We start from the raw sequence: 18,145 nt of genomic DNA, 5'->3' as shown, positions 1-18,145 counted from the left end.
AACAAACACAAACAATGACAACACCACACAGAAAAGAACCAGATGGTACACCATGACCTACACACATAAACTGTTACACAGAGTTGCAAACATCCTAAAGAGACAGGGCTTCCAAATAGCATATAAGTCTGGGCAAACCCTCCAATCACACGTAAGCCAGCTACCAAGACGGACAAATTCCAACAATCAGGAATATATAAACTTGAATGTCAAAGTTGTGATGCAGTATACATAGGCATGACTTGCAGGAATTTTAAAACATGATACAAAAAACATATCAGATGTTAGAAGTGCGAAACAAACCATTTCACATTTGCAGAACAGTAAAACACCATAACCACCATCCTACAAACATGGAACAAGAAATGAAAATAATGAGAATAAGCAAATATGATAAAAGTCTTACACCAATGCAAGAAAACTTCGACATTCAGAAAGCCATAGCTGAAAACAAACATGTGATAAATGAACAAACACACATCAGCACGGACTCCCTACTACACTTAACAAAGGAAATGATAAGATAAAACAAAAAAGCTGTTCCCCCTTCACCTTCTGGACACACACACACACACACACACACACACACACACACACACACACACACACACACACACACACACAGCCCACAAAAAAATATATATCACACCAAAACACATACACACACACACACACACACACACACACACACACACAAAATCCACAAAAATAAATAAATAAAAATAAAATATATAATTATATCACACCATAAACACACACACACACACACACACACACACACAAGCGCAGGCCATATATATCACACGGCGAACAATCTTTCTTGATATGACCATCACCTTTGGAATGATGACATACGACGTCATCCATCGTAATACATACTCTGAAATATTTTCCGTCATAGGGGATCTGTATCGTGGCTGGTACTTTGCTTAAGTCGTCGAATACGCATTGAGCAGCGTGACGAAATGATTTTATATGAGAACATCCCTGAACCATGAAGCTAGTTGGAATATCTCTGACATTCCCTGCTATACGTCCCCAATTTAAACATTTTGTTAACTATTACAGCATTATTAATAAATGGAAATACATCAGATAAAACAATTCGCGTTACTGGTGTCATTGTCCTTTTAAAGCACAAATTACTCTCTTGCACTAATCAAACTACATATTCAACAGTTCTTGCAAAAATACAAATATTGCCTCAAGTTACGAGAGAGAAATGCGTAATACGCGAGAAATTATGTCACTTACCGATTTTACAGTCATCTATTGCGCTAATGGGAATAGTGATGACAGCTTTCAGATGAGATTACATTATCGCTATAAATAGAAGATTGCTGTTTTGCTGGGGCAGGTGTCTGTTAAGACGATTCAGTCGTGGAAGTTTCAATAGCACGCCTATTTCCACGCACCTTCGTGGCTTCGCTGTTCACAACAGCTGACTGTAGCGTCGCGCTGTCACTATTTAAGAAGCTCGCCATGTCGCCGAAGCTGTCCTATTTAACTCGATTACACATGAGCCGCATCCTCTATGCTACAGAATTAGACAACAGTGATTTGTGAATTAGACTATAACACAGTCAAGTTCACGAACTGTTGCTTTAACCCTCTGTTTGAAAGACATTTGCATCAGCATACAGACACACGTGTTTATGTTTGTTGCTCGTCAAAGATACTCTCCCGAAAGAGTATATAGAGAGTCTATGCAAGGCATATGAACTTGGAGGCAATACAATAGAAATAAAAGACGATGTAGACGAAGATGATATGGGATACCACGAGAAGAATTTGACAGAGTACCGAAAGACCTAAGCGGAAACAAGGCTCCAAGAGTAGAAGACATTCCGGTGGAACTACTGGCAGCCTTGGGGGAGCAAGCCATGACAAAACTCTACCATCTGGTTTACAAGATGTGTCAGAGAGGTGAAATACCCTCAGATTTCAGGAATAATGAAATAATGCCAATTACAATGAAAGCAGATGATGACAGGCGTGAAAATAACAAAACCATCAGTTTGATAAGTCGTTGTTGCAAAATACTAACATGGATTCCTTATAGAAGACTGGCAAAACAAGTAGAAGCTGAAATCTAGAAAGATCAGTTTGGATTCCGGAGAACTGTAGGAACACGCGAGTCAATACTGGACATGCGACTTACCTTAGAAGATAGGTTAAGGAAAGGCAAACCTTCGTTTACATAATTTGTAGACCCAGAGAAAGCTTTTGATAATATTGATTAGAAACTGTGTTTGAAATTCTGAAGGTAGGAGGGATTAAATACAGGGAGCGATAGGCTATTTTCAACTTGTACAGAAACCGAAAGGTAGTTATATAAGTTGAGTGGTATGAAAGGTAAGCAGTGGTTGAAATGGACATGAGATGGGATTGTAGCCTATCTCCGATGTTATTCAATCTGTACACTGAGCAAGCCGTAAAGGAAGCGAAAGAAAAATTTGTAGTAGTGATTAAAATTCAGGGAGACGAAATAAAACTTTAACGTTTTCCGATGACATTGTAATTACGTCAGACATAGCAAAGGACTTGGAAGAGCAGTTCAACGGAATGGAAAGTGATGAAAGGAGGCTATAGTTTGAACATTAGAAAAGCAAAATAAGGATAAAGGAATGTAGTCGAATTAAATCTGATTATGCTGAGGGAATTAAACTAGAGACTTATTTGGGCAGCAAAACATCTGATAATGGCCGAAGTAGACAGAATATAAACTGGTGGCAAGAAAACTGTTTTTGAAGAAGAGAAATTTGTTGACATCGAATTCAGATTTAAGAGTTAGGAAGACTTTTCTGAAAGTATTATTATGGAGTGTAACCATGTATGGAAGATAAACGTGTTTGATAAACATTTCAGACAAAAAGAAACTAAAGTCTTTTGAAATCTGGTGCCACATAAAAATGCCTATAATTAGGAGTGTAGAGTATGCAACTAATAAGGAGCAACTGAACAGAACTGGGAAGAAAAGAAATACATGGCACAACCGGACTAGAAGAAGCGATCGGTCGGTAGGAAACATTCTGAGACATCAAGGGATCACCAGTTTAATATACGAGGGAAGTGTGGTGGTTAAGGGAGGTAAAAATCGTAGAGGGAGACCAAGGAGACCAAGAGATGTATACAGTAAACAGATTCAAAAAGGTGTAGATTGTAGTAGTTAGTCAGTGATGAAGACGACTGCACAGGATAGAGTAGCATAAAGAGCTGCATCAAACCAGTCTCAGGAAAGAAGACTACAACAAGAACACTACAAGATTCAAACTTAAAGATAGGGAATTTACGATGCAAAATAAGTCTCCGTCTGCATACTGCACATAGTATCTCGTTGTTCGTGCTTAGAAGACCTTCTTTTCCTCTTTATAACCTCTTGCATTGTCAGTCGTCGTGGATTTCACCAGAGAAGTTGTTGTTTGTGTTGTAATTTCACATCTCTGTTCTAGTAAAGCGTTCTTTAGATAATTTGTATTAGATATCTGATGGTTCTTAATATTTTCATCTAGTAAATTGCACGAATTCTCTACTGCCTTAATGTGTAGAGATTGTGGTGGTGTCGCCATCCAGCGGGGACTGTTTTACACCATGCATAGCTTTGCATCTAGAGCTTCATGTTCTGAATCATTATATTATGTGAAAATATATCCCTCAGATGCGACTTCGAAGTCAGGGCCAACGTCGACGTCGGCGTCTAGGATGGCGTTCGCACGTGATGCGGGTTTCGCAAAACTCTTATCATCAGAGGGATAATTTTTGGAATTTAACACAAAAATTGATAAGATAATCATCTCACGACAGAACATAGAGTTCAAATGGTTTACATTGAAAGAGAGCAAATGGGAGTCCAGTGGGATCTCGATTAACATTGCACGACCTCCCCTTCTCCCTCTCTTCCCCTCCCCTCTCCTCTCCTCCCCGACCCTGCCCTTACCACTTGGGGGCAGCAGTCTTCAATAAAGCTGTAATACGAGACTTGTCAAAAAGTGCTACCGTATGCGATTTGGGCTCCTTCTGCCACGGCCCCTGTATTAAAACACAACTTTGTACCTCCATTCGATGATGAATTGTAACTACGGTTAAATTTAGCGCAACGCCAGAGCAACAAGTGTCATCGTACTTGGAGACTTTATAATTTATCTGTGGTAAGTACAGAAGTAATGCAACTGAACATTTCATAGAACGAGACAATAAGCTGGAAAGCCAGGTATAATAAAGCTTGCCGGGCAGCACTGGAAATACACAATTACTACGAGAATACCGGTAGTCTTATCTGGTAGAGATTGGCACTGGATGTACTTTATATTTATTTTAGGGTTTAAAATTAATAATCCGAATCTTTAAAACTGACACGTGTAGCAGATTCATCGAACAACAAAATTCTAGACTCCCAGATAAAGTTACGACAAAAGGGACTTGTTATATTAGGACAACTACTGTTTGGATTAGTGTTCTTTTCTTTTCTTAGGTAATTCAACGATGAAGGTATACTAACGAATGACAGCTTCTAGTTAATGAAGCAATAGCCATTCCTTTTATTGACGAGAAATATACATCAACTTAAAATGTATTCCGCATAGCTACATTCATATTTACCATGAAATATTTTTCAAGAAGTATTTTAACTGATAACTCATTATCTCTGATGCTGAAGCAAGAACTAAAGATGCTGCAGTCATGGACTGTACGGCTGGTCCCGGCGAAGGTTCGAGTCCTCCCTCGTGCATGGATGTGAGTTTTTGTCCTTAGGATAATTTAGGTTAAGTAGTGTGTAAGCTTAGTGACTGATGACCTTAGCAGTTGAGTCCCATAAGATTTCACACACATTTGAACACAAGACAAGACCTAAAAAAAAGTCACCGCTAAAGTAAGGGTCTGGAAATGGCGGTTCTGTCTTTTATAATGTCTAATAGCCAGTGCATAGAATAAAAATGCCTACAGCGATGTTTGGTACTATGCATTCCATCTCAATAGACAATCAAAAATAGGGAACTTGCCGAAAAAAATGGCTTGAAATAAATTAATTCGTTGTAGACGGATGACTTGGAATAACGATGTGGACTCTTGCGGAGAAAACTTCCAGTGAGACGAAGGCACTATGAAAAAAATGTGAGATGACACTTTCTCTTTGAGGGCTGGACTTGATTAAAATATGGAGACATCGTGACCGAGATCCGTTTTCATAAGCTTCTTTGGTTTCATACATAGGAATTCCATTTATGCGGTCCGTCTGTTTGCTGGATCTCGGGAAAAAACAAGCAAACTAACTGTCACCAGTATAAAGTTCCGTGTCCATATTGTTGGAACGCAGAGGCGCTTATAACACGAAATGCTCTGTTAAAGCAGCTGTCAATGCTACAGAAACTGGTCCCGAGTCTGAACTCCTGCTACGACCATATAATTCTGTTAGAGAACTAATAATTCAGTTTAGCCGACCGAAGCCAGTTTGCCCCTCCGCCGTGTCTTAGGTCGAGGTGTGATTGGGGGAAAGCTATAATTTGCGGAATAAAGGCGTTATTGACCAAAGTTCTGCGACTCTGACGCCCATCCCTGTTAGCCGAATTAAGCCTCGTTAATGACGGACCCAAGGCGACGCTGCTGGAAGCGAATAATTTGACCAATTGCCGAGTTATCTCCCTGATTACTGCGCCAAAGGGAAAGATATACTAGTATGGCCCATACTTGAAGCAATTAACTACTGCGTAATCATCTGAAAATAAATTACTTGTCTACTGCAGAGGGAAATATTCGTTTGCCAACATACTTCGATATTTGAGGTTGAATGCCCAGAATGCTATCCCTAGCTTTCTCTACCCATTTATGACAATTTCCAGGTGGTCGCCAAACTAATTACAAACCTATTTCGCACTCAAAAACTACATCTAACTGCATACATATATACAAACATACATACATACTCCGCCAGCTATCCTGTGATCCGTGACGGCGGGTACCATGTACCATTACTAGCTATTGTCTTTCCGGTTCCACTCGCAAACAGAGCGAGGGGAATGCGACTGTGTGTATGCCCCCGTAAAAACCCTGTTTTCTCTCATCTTATCTTAATGGTCCTTACGCAGAATGTACGTTGGCGACTGTAGAATCGGTCAGTGTTCAGATTCAAATGCCGGCTCTTTAAATTTTCTCAGTAGTTTTGCTCGAAAAGAACATTGCCTTCTCTCCAGGGATTCCTATTTGATTTCCCGTACCATATCCGTAATACTTGCTTCCTTGTTCGAACCGTCTGGTAACAAATCTATCAGCGCGCATCTGAATTGCTTCATTGTCTTTCTTTAATCCGACCAACTGCTGATCCCTAACAAACGAGCAGTTCTCAAGGACGCGTCGCACTAGTATCATATATGACCTCTCCTTTACAGATGAAACACACTTCCCTAAAATTGTCTCAACAAACCGAACTCGACCACTCGCTATGTCCACTACAATCCTTGCATGTTCGTTCCATTTCACATCGATTTCCAACGTCATGCCTAGATATTTAATCGAGGCGATTGTGTCAAGCAGGTCACTACTAATGCTGTGTACGAATGTTATGTAAACAGGCAGAATACGGCGCTGCGGTCGGCAACGCCTGTATAAAACATGTCTGGCGCAGTTTTTACATCGGTTACAGCTGCTACAATGGCAGGTTATCAAGATTTAAGTGAGTTTTATCGTGGTGTTATAGTCGGTGCATGAGCGATGGAACGCAGCATCTCCGAGGCAGCGATGAAGTGGGGACTTTCCCGTACGACCATTTCACGAGTGTACCATGAAAATCAAGAATCCGGTAAAACATCAGATCTCCGACATCGCTGCGGCCGGTAGGAGACCCTGCAAGAACGGGACCAACGACGTCTGAAGAGAATCGTTCAACGTGACAGAAGTGCAGCCCTTCTGCAAATTGCTGTAGATTTCAGTGCCGGGCTATCAAGTGTCAGCGTGCGATACATTTAACGAAACATCGTTGATATGAGCTTTCGGAGCCGAAGGCCGATTCGTGTACCCTGGATGACTGCACGACACAAAGCTTTACGCCTCGCTTGAGCCCGTCAATACCGACATTGGAGTTTTTGACCGGAAACATGTTGCCTAGCCGGACGAGACTGTATGGAGACAACCTCACGAATCCACGATCTCTGCATGTCAGCAACGGAGTGTTCAAGCTGATGGAGGCTCCGTAATAGTGTGGAGCATGTGCAGTTGGAGTGATATGGGACCCCTGATACGTCTAGATACGACACTGACAGGTTACACGTACGTAAGCATCCTGTCTGATCACCTGCATCCATTCATGTCCGTTGGGAAATTCAGAAGGACAATATGACACTCCACACGTCCATAATTGCTACGGTGTGACTCCAGGAATACTCTTCTGAGTTTAAACACTTCCGCTGGACACCAAACTCCCTAGGTGGGAACATTATTGAGCATATCTGGGATGCCTTGCAATTTGCTGTTCAGAAGAGATCTCCACCACAGCCCTGCAGTATTCATAGTGTCAGTTTCCTGTAGCACTACTTCAATGTAGTCGAGTCCATGCCACGTCGTGTTGTGGCACTACTGCGAGCTCGCGGGGTGTCCTACACGATACTGGGTGAATGTACCAGTTTCTTTGGCGCTTTGGTGTATATTCCTCCACTTCTACACTAATACATTGATATCTTTTTCTTAACGACGCTACAATGTGAGCTGAAAACTGCTCTGAGAAGAAACAGTGAAAAAAATCTTCATTTGGGTAGGTCAGAAATATTGATGGTTACGTAAAACTGGGGAAGAAACCAAGTACTTTTTGCACTTTTCTCATGTTATTCAACTCTTTGCGATGTCTTGCATAAGTCAGATTCAATATGCGTGCTAGTATCACTAACTTTTAGGAGTTCTGTGACAAAGGCTGTCAAATCGCCAAATAATAATTTTCAGGTGTTAATAGATCCAAACGGCCTCTAAATTTACACAGATGTTTCTAAAACCCTATCCATCAATTTCACAGGTTGCGCCGTTATTCGGCACAAATCAAACCAATGTCGTAAATTCTCCTACTTACTTATTTAAAAGAAAGGTTTCCGCCTAAAACAAGCATCGATTTTCGAGAGACATACAGGATATCTGAAACTGTATTTTCCGGTGCGTATATTTCAATTTTAGAATCAATTTGGAATAGCACAGTCAAATGCTGTATAGTGAGACATTGTACAAAGAAGAACCAAAAAATAAATGTGAGGGGATTTCTTCCTATTATGAGCTGCAGCTTGAACCACTGACTTGGTGAACATTTGAGAGGAGTCCTTGAACATTAGGAATACTCCGGTAGTTTCGCATTCTGGTCTTGTGACAATGGTGGAAAGCAAATTTATAGAACGTTCGACATAAAGCATGAAGTACTGTGTTGCTTCTAGTGCAAGTGATATTCTGTAATGTTTCTGGGAATTACTCTAACAAGGGAACCTCCCCATCGAACCCTCCTCAGATTTAGTTATAAGTTGACACAGTGGATAGGCCTTGAAAAACTGAACACAGATCAATCGGGAAAACAGGAAGACGTTGTGTGGAACTGTGAAAAAAAATTAGCAAAATATACAAACTGAGTAGTCCATGCGCAAGATAGGCAACATCAAGGAGAATGTTGGCTCAGTAACGCCGTGGTCCCGTGGTTAGCGTTAGCAGCTGTGAAACGAAAGGTCCTTGGTTCAAGTCTTCCCTCGCTTTTAAAGTTTAATTTTCTATTTTCAGACAATTATCAAAGTTCAGGTACTCACACATAATCAACTTCGCTCTCCAAAATTCCAGGACATGTTCAGATTTGCTTGGACATATGCAGGATTTGACAGTCTACACACGGAAAAATTTGAAAACGTTAAAAACATATGTTTTGACATAGCACAGGGAAAACTGTGCGACTGTTAAACTGTTGCATTCATTTGTTGCAGTTTATGTGACAAACTCTTATGTTTTCATCACTTTTTTGGGAGTGATTATGACATCCACAAGAAAACCTAAATCGGGCAAGGTAGAAGAATCTTTCCACCCATTCGCCAAGTGTACAAGTTAGGTGGGTCGACGACATGTTCCTGTCATGTGACGCACATGCCGTCACCAGTGTCGTATAGAATAAACCAGACGTGTTTTCCTGTGGAGAAATCGGTTGACCTATGACCTTGCGATCAAATGTTTTCGGTTCCCATTGGAGAGGCACGTCAAAATGGTTCAAATGGCTCTGAGCACTATGGGACTCAACTGCTGAGGTCATTAGTCCCCTAGAACTTAGAACTAGTTAAACCTAACTAACCTAAGGACATCACAAACAGCCATGCCCGAGGCAGGATTCGAACCTGCGACCGTAGCGGTCTTGCGGTTCCAGACTGCAGTGCCTTTAACCGCACGGCCACTCCGGCCGGCGGAGAGGCACGTCCTTTCGTCTACTAATCGCACGGTTTTGCGGTGCGGTTGCAAAACACAGACACTAAACCTATTACACTGAACAGAAAGTAAAAATTTTCACTCGAGGGAAGACTTGAACCAAGGACCTTTCACTCCACAGTTGCTCAGGCTAACCACGGGACCACGGCGCTACTGAGCCCACGCTCTCCCTGATGTCTGCCTTCCACATGGACTACTCAGTTTGTATATTTTGCTTATTTTTTTCATAGTTCCACACAACTTCTTCCTGTTTTCTCGATTGATCTGTGTTCAGTTTCTCAAGGCCTATCCACTGTGCCAACTTATAACTAAATCTGAGAGGGGTGCGATGGGGAGGTTCCATTGTAAGATACGGCCGGCCACGGCGAGCCAACCATGCGTGCTGGTTGCGCGGGTTGAGTTCGGGCCAAGGCTTAGGCTGCCTCGGATTTTCTCTGAGCTTCTTGGAAGTATTCGGTACAGCGGGACATTTCATTTAGTAGGTGTGGGATTTTTCGATCAACATAACCCTCTTCAGTTCGGCAGTATCGTGCTGTCAACGGTGTTTACCATTCGCTACTTGTTCATGGTATGAAGGAGTTTCACAGAACACAAAAAGAGGCAGACTAGTGATGACTCGTCATAAAACTTTAAAAATGAATGCGAATGACAGTAGAAGGATGAGACACGCAATATACATTATGCAATCGCATAAGCGACACGTCCTGCAAATTTTGTTTGAAACGTTACAACACAATGCAGAAAGAGTGTAAGAGTTTGTTGACAATGAAGGAGAAAAATTACAACTATCGACAGACGGGATTCATTGTTCTGTACAGCGAGAAGCACTTTTGCCGAATTTGCAGGCGTACAGCACATTGGTGGTTCGAATAGTAAAGCTTCTGAAGTCGCACACATTATTCTACTGTCAGTGGCAATAGTTTTCACCGGCCCTTGTGACCGAGTGGTTCTAGGCGCTTAACTCCGGAACCGCGCTGCTGCTACGATCGCAGGTTCGAATCCTGCCTCGCTCATGGATGTGTGTGATGTCCTAAGGTTAGTTAGGTTTAAGTAGTTCTAAGTATAGGGGACTGAAGACCTCAGATGTTAAGTCCCATAGTGGTTAGAGCCATTTGAACCATTTATGCAACAGTCTTCGATGGAACTGAACAAAAAGTATTGAGACTTTATACAATATATTACTGCAAAGTACGGTGGCTATGTCAAGATCAATGCCTGTACTGATTTTTAGATTTAAAACACGCTATTTAGCTTACATTTTGGGGCAATGTACCTATAGGTGGTTAGTTTTTGCTATGATATAATAATATTTTAAATTCTACTTACAGGTTGCGTGGATGATTTTCTACATATTACGTTTCTGTTCCATTATGTAGAAAATCGTCCACGTAACCTGTAAGTAGAATTTAAAATATTATTACATCATAGTAAAATCCAACCACCAGAACTGTTTATTACCTATAGGTACATTGCCCCAAAATGTAAACTAAATAGTAAAAATATCTATATATTCCAGGCCAGTGAAAATGCCTTGCAGAGAGTAAAGGCTGCGCTGGATTAGCAATTAAGTCCCATAAGATTTCACACACATTTGAACATTTTTAGAGAGTGAAGGCAAAACGTGTATGGCACGAAAACTGTGTTTCATTCAGTTGTCAGACGATCCAAAAAGTAAAAATTATCAATATACCGTAATATTACATGCAACTGAGGAAGCCACAACTACAAAAGTTTAAGATGTTAATTTTTTTCTGTCTTGATAGGAACGGATTTAAAAGTGAGGAACACATTCCAGTAAACACGGTCGACTTCCCTAAGCTCACTGACGTCAAAGAAAACGTGAGGTTTTATCAATGTATTGTGGCCTCGAAAGAATGGCCAGGATAGTTTCGTAAAAGTTTTGAGAGCACTGCCTGTCTTGCATCCGTTTTCGAGCAGTTGAGACCGTTTGCTGTTTCAGTTGAAAGTGCTCCCGTGCATTTGTGTACGTAACTGACTGATTTGCAAGATGTTTGCCGTTTTAACGGAAAATGTCTTTACGTTAAAATTGTCGCCGACGTCTACATTGCTTTCCTCAGGCGGACTTTCCACGTCTCCGTAATGAGGTTCCAAAAGTGCTACAATACTTCGATCAATATTTGTATATGAGGACTTTCTCTCGATTATGGAACTAAACTGGTCACAATTTCGTGGCATCCTGAGTGCGAAAATATGTGGAATTGTCTGTGTTCTCCGTCTGTTCCATATAAAAATTGTATTCTGTCTTGAGTGCACCAAAAATGCGTAACACTGAAATTCGTTTTGTTTGTGATCTATGTTGTTGAAAACACTTAGGTGATAGAAGTCATGGGATACCGATATTCACATATACAGATGGCGGTGGTATAGCGTAAACAGTGTACAAAAGAACTGTCATTTGTACTCACGCCATTCATGTCAAGAGGCCTCCTACGCGACTATGGATACACGACGGCAATTAACAGACTTTGAACGCTGAATGGTAGTTGGAGGTAGACATATGGACATCCCATTTCGAAATTCGTTAGGCAATTCAATATTCCGAGATCCACAGTGACAAGAGTGTACCGAGAATACCAAATTTCAGACATTACCTCTTATCATGGACAACGCAGAGGCCGACAGCCTTCACTTAACGACCGTGAGCAGCGACGTTTGCGTGGAGTTGTCAGTGCTAACAGACAAGCAACACTGCGGGAAATAACCCCAGAAATCAATGTGGGGCGTAAGACGAACGTAGGGAAGTGAGTCCAAATATGGTATTAACGGACTATGGCTCCATACGACCGGCGCAAGTGCTTTGCTAACAGCATGACATCGCTTGCTGCGCTTCTCCTGGGTTCGTGATCATTTCGGTTGGGCCCTAGACGACTGAAAAACCGTGACCTGGTCAGATTTCGGTTGGACTCAATTTGTTAACAAGGCGTTGTGCAAGCCGATGGTGGCTCCGCAATAGTGTGGGCAGCGTTTAAATGGAATGAACTGCGTCCTCTGGTCCCACTGAACCCATCATTGACTAGAAATGGTTATCCGTTTATTCGCATGTCAATCCTCCACAGGAAGTACAGAAATACTTGTATTGTAAATAAACCGTCTTTCTTGCTGCTACTTTCTTTATTTTCACCAGACGCGTTTCGCCTTTTTCGTACTCGAAGGCATCTTCAGTGGGATGTAGAACGAAACAGTTTTCTTATTTTTAGATTGTCAACCAATTCACGTCGCGTTTTCTATGTGAATTATGTAATCACTTACAGTTTGTTGGCGTCTGTGTTTCCTCTCATCTGGTTTGGAGGTCGCACTACCACTTCGTTTCTGAAACACAAGCACAATTATGTATCCCGAACTTTTTCTTTCATACTGTTCGGCATGTTTCTCCTTCTTCTTTGTGGCCCTTCTGCCACCATTTACAGCTATTTGTTCGAACACTGCGCTTTTCACGACATAAATATTGTGAGTTAATTATGTGTTTCCTCCTGTTTGATTTGTTTACCTAAATGTTCCCAACCCAACGAAGCACATGTTAAAATCTAATCTCTATTCATATTGTTAATATTTGTGTGTACGTGTATGTGTGTGTGTTTTTATATGTGAGTTAGGGAGGGGATGGTTTCGGTGGGCTGATGGTTTGAGTTGTAGAATGTTGAATATGAATGTAATAGCTGCAACAGGGTGGTTGAAAGCTTCGGTGATAACGTTATTTGAATTCTGATTTAGATTTTCTGTGGAGGGGTTCATGGACAAGCGAGTGAAACAGTGTTGGGTGGCATTATTATTATTATTATTATTATGTTTTGGAGTGTTATTATTCTATTTACCAGAGTCAACAGTGCATTGTTCAGCATGTGTACTTGATCATTTAAGAGGTTTTCCTGGACACAATTTGCATTCATTTATGGACTTGATATTTCTAAACAACGGTGGACTTTTTATGGATGAGAAAGCGCCACGTTTCCAGACCACAACTCGCAACTGGTTTGAAGAATATTCCGGACAATTCGAGTGAATGATTTGCTCACCCAGATGGCCCGCCATGAAAACCATCAATAATTTGTGGGACGAAAACCGAGAGATCAGTTCGTGCACTAAAACCTGCATCGGTAATATTTTCGGAATTACGGATGGTTATAGAGGCAGGATGGCTCAGTATTTCTGCAGGAGACCTTCAGTGACTTCGTGACTCCGCGCTGCGCCGAGCTCCTTAACTACGCCGGAAAAGGGAGGTCCTACGCGATATTAGGGGATATCTCATGAGTTTTGTCACCTCAGTGTGACATCAGTTCGTGTGCATTGCAGTGCCATTTAAGTATCGCGCGTTCACAGTTTTTCCTCTTCCCCCTCCTCATATTCAGACAGCGTGGTGTGGCAGGGGAGGAAGAGTACAATGAAGTTGAGTACTATGGCACTCATGCAAGGATATGCCTTACTAGCAGAATTCTTTGCTGCACTGCCCTAAGACCTTCGTTCACCGACCCCAAAATTAACAGTAGAAGTACTTTTTTTGTCGATTGGCGGTTTCGATAAGCATGGCTACCATCTTCAGATCTCGATACCGAAACAGGTAATCAGAAAAAAGATTAATTACAAGCGATATTCACTAAGATGTACACCTTCTCTCAAGTAATTGTTATGGATCGTCCCTTACTGCTCAGGATGAGTATACTAATAAATAATAAGAAACTGTTTTACTTGAAATAGCTACATGGCTCTTTCCGAATGAGTACTGTGAACAATGTCTGACTTGATCACGGTAAGTGTCATATATTGTTATTGTTGTTCTGGTCTTTAGCCTGAAGACCGATTGGATGCAGATCTCTTTTGTGTAAGGCTCTCTGAGTAACTATTGCAAACTACATTTGGCAGCCAAAATCTTAGACCAACGTCCAGCAAGAGAGTGAATGCTGCCCGGTGGCGTTGCGGGCATGATAAGCAGAGACGAATGGGGAATAATTTTAACAATGACACGGGATGCAGGTAGGGAAATCAACTAACATGAACAACTTTGCAAAAGGAAGGTTTTTCTGACGTGCATAAGAAACATTTCGTATATGGTAAAGCTGGTCATCTGTTAGTGTAGTACTATGGAAAGAGATTGAAAGGGTGTTGGTCGTTCACACCCCATCACAGAACATGGAAGTCGGAGACTTGCCTGCTCTGCAAACCAAGGTTAGTGACCGTGACAGATCAGAGGACAGAGTACAACCCTGGTGCAGACACAAGTGTTTCGAAGCATACCGCGCAATGGACGCGTTGGACATCGTCAATTACGATTGCAGTGGACACGGAATCATTGAGATTGGGCTATGAATCAATGTAATGTGGTCGGGTGATAAGTTCAGTCGTACTAGGCACAGGTCACAGACAAGAATTGTTTGATAAATCTCTTAAGACTTTTCGTATATTGCCGATAGTTCCATTTCGAAAGATACTGCTATCCCGAAAAAAAAATGTCGGCGTTATTGCAATAAGGAAAAATGTGAAGATGACTAGAAGTCGTCCGAATGTATACTTCCTGAATTTTGCGCACCACGAAATAAATCGACTCTCGCGTCTGTTGAGGCCAAACAGGGTATCAGGCGAACGATATTTTTTTTCCGGTAACAGTTGTTTAAACCGCATAGAGCAGCCATCTGCAATAAATCACACTGCTTGTCGTTTGAATAGTAATGTCTATCAACAAACAGTAGGAGACCTGTGTTACGAACAATTTAGGTCTGAGAATGGATTGTACAGTCGTGCTAAAAAGTATCCGAACGAACTGAATTGCATTTCGCCTGATTCGCATACAACCCTCATAACGCAGCTGTCTAGCAGGTCATCTAATCGCTCCTCGGTACAGTCGTTTGACTACTGAAAATGGTTCCAACAAAACACCACTAGAAAACATTGCTCTGTATTGCAATAACTCAAATTGTAAAGTAATACCACGATACTACAAAAATCAGGAACACCTTATCACAGATAAGACTTTCCTTAAGACTTCTAAGCTCACATTTATTAGAATAAATGACATGCCAGAAATGTTACCACCCTCATTACAACGTCAGAAAGTTATTGCAAGTAGTAAGTTTGTTGTATTCATGATTTCCTCTTCAAAGTAACACATCGTACTTATTACTTAACACAATATGACATTAAAATTTTATCTTTTTCACGAGATTCTAGTTGAGAATGTGTATGAACTTCAAATGACACAGCGAACCGTCTCGTTCTGCATATAGATTCAGACCCAGGTCATGCAGCCTAAGCAAAGATTTCGTGACTGACGGAAACTAACAGTCATTCCTGACTACGCATACAGAGAGTAATATACGTCGATTTTAGACAGTGTCAGGAAATATCAACCTTAATTACATAACAAACATTTTAAACGTACGCGAATTCCTACCCAGCATCTATTGTCCCTGTTAACGAACTACGAGAGACGTTAAATATTACTTCTTCATACGTAACTTACTTGAAATGCCATGAAGTAAAGCTTTGTGTTGGTCAGGGATTCGAGCCATGAATCTAATCGGATTGTTATCGAAGAACAATGAACTGTGACATATCGGATTTTCTCGGCAGTAGCAAGATGTTTTAACTGAAATGACGAGACGAAATACTAATTTTTTCCTTCCCAGGACTCCAGCCCGGCACCTATCGCTGTTATATTCTAGAGAAAAAGAAAGTTAAATATGGGTTTGTTACACCAGCAGCGACATGTGAGCATTTTTGAACTAGAAATAATATGACAAACAGTTCAGTGCTGACTGGTAATAGAACCCCACACATATCGTTGTTGACTACACACAAAGAGACATCAGCTACCGAATTTTTCTCCACCAGCAGCTCGGTTGTCATCCTTGCACTTACAGCGATCCTGCAAATAGTTCTGTGTCTCACCGGTAGTCAAAAACGTCAGATATCGTTAGTGTTGACAACGAATGAAAATACATTCAAATCAAAATCATTATCCACCAGCAGATAGGTGTTCTCATGCTAGAGCTTGATAATACATAATGAAAACTTTAGTGCCCGGCCAGGATTCGAACCCATTCACGCGCAATATGTGGAGATGTTGAGGAATCTGCAGTTTTGAACAAACAACAAATTGTAGTCGAGCTGTATTGTCACGAAGGGATCAAATTTCGCGTTAAGGCTGGTCTGAGTTGCAGTCCCAGTTCAGAACCAATTTTGTCGACATACAGAAGCTCAAATAAAAGATGAAATAAGTGTCCTGTGACCCCAGATAGCGTTTGTTTCGTCAATAAAAATAAATAACTATTATAAGACAGGTTACTGGTGATAGAGTTTCTACATGTCGCCACTCATGACTTTATTGTGGTTCAACCTAATGTCTACTTGGTAGAGAAAGAATATCATATTTATCTGAATTTCAGACCACAATGCCATTACACCTTCTTCACTTGGCGTAGCCAGAAGATAACAGAATCTATCTCTCCCTACCAAAAATCATCGGTAGAAATTGGAATCGAACCCACACCATGACTATATCAATCTAGCAGCAATCCAAAAGACCACCAAATCCTCTTCCCTGTGGTCATTTTTCTATTGTAATGCCGTTGCGCCACACTGGAAGAGAATTCTGACACACAGGCTCCCTGTAGTGGTTTGCAGCATATTCAGTACGTTCATTTACTCGGTCGACCGAATCGCCATGAACTAGCTACCTCGGCTGCCCATTGCATACATTCGACTCTATTTTGTAATCACCGAAATAAAATCACGTACCTGCCACCTACACAGGACTGCCAATAGTGTAGGATGCAGAAATTTAAGCAGGAAGTGTTCCTTTCCACTTGAGCTACTCTATTGCGCTATCTGTTTGTTGAACACGTCGTGCAGTGCAAAAGAAAAGCTGTAACTGTCTGTCTCTCAGAAGTCTACATCAGGCCATATGCATTATCTCGCAACACTGTGAAATGCGGAAGTACTGGAGGAATTGTTCTTGACTCCTGGAGCTGCTGTGGTTACGGTTGAGCTAGAAGTGTAATGGTAAGTCTAGTGCACAATATATTCACTGCTACATTTTTTAAAACGCAATTCTGCTCTCTGCTGACGTTACCAATCTAATGGACCTTTGAACATAATTCCCTTCATTTCTCAACCCAAAAAAGTCGCATGTGGAAAAAGTGCACACTACTCTGACATTTTGTTCTTTTCAGGTTTAATAGACGGCCAGGCAGCACATGCATCTCGATACTTTTGTATTACATATGGGGAGAGGGTATCGTGCCAAAATACGCCAGCAATTATTTTCTGCATTAGCTGTCGTGTGGTACTGGCATTTTATTCTTCTTAAAACCTTGTTTTACAGCTTTAACTCAGATTAAGTTTCTACATGTAATCAATAAACTGCATGTGCATTGTCAGACTGTTATAGATAACATCAGAGAATTCGCATATATCGTTGATGAGTAATTTCTTTCTCATGTTAACTAATGTTTTAATAACACTAAAAGTAACCGTAAGAAAATTGTGCACTGTATCATAAGAAATGAAATAAAACTACCCACGATAACCTTACGACGATAGTCTGTTTCAATAAAACTGAGTATCTGTACACAAGTGTACCTCTACCGGACCAAATTAATAAAATACTAATCACTTATATTTCGATTGGGTCTGTGATTAATTGGTATACCGTGTCATACTCAAGAGGTATGCAAATGTAGCATTTCATAAATAAAGTTACGTATTCCGA

This window comes from Schistocerca americana, chromosome 6, assembly GCF_021461395.2.
Source record: "Schistocerca americana isolate TAMUIC-IGC-003095 chromosome 6, iqSchAmer2.1, whole genome shotgun sequence".
In the NCBI taxonomy this organism is placed as follows: Eukaryota; Metazoa; Arthropoda; class Insecta; order Orthoptera; family Acrididae; genus Schistocerca; species Schistocerca americana.
This window is presented reverse-complemented; position numbering follows the sequence as displayed.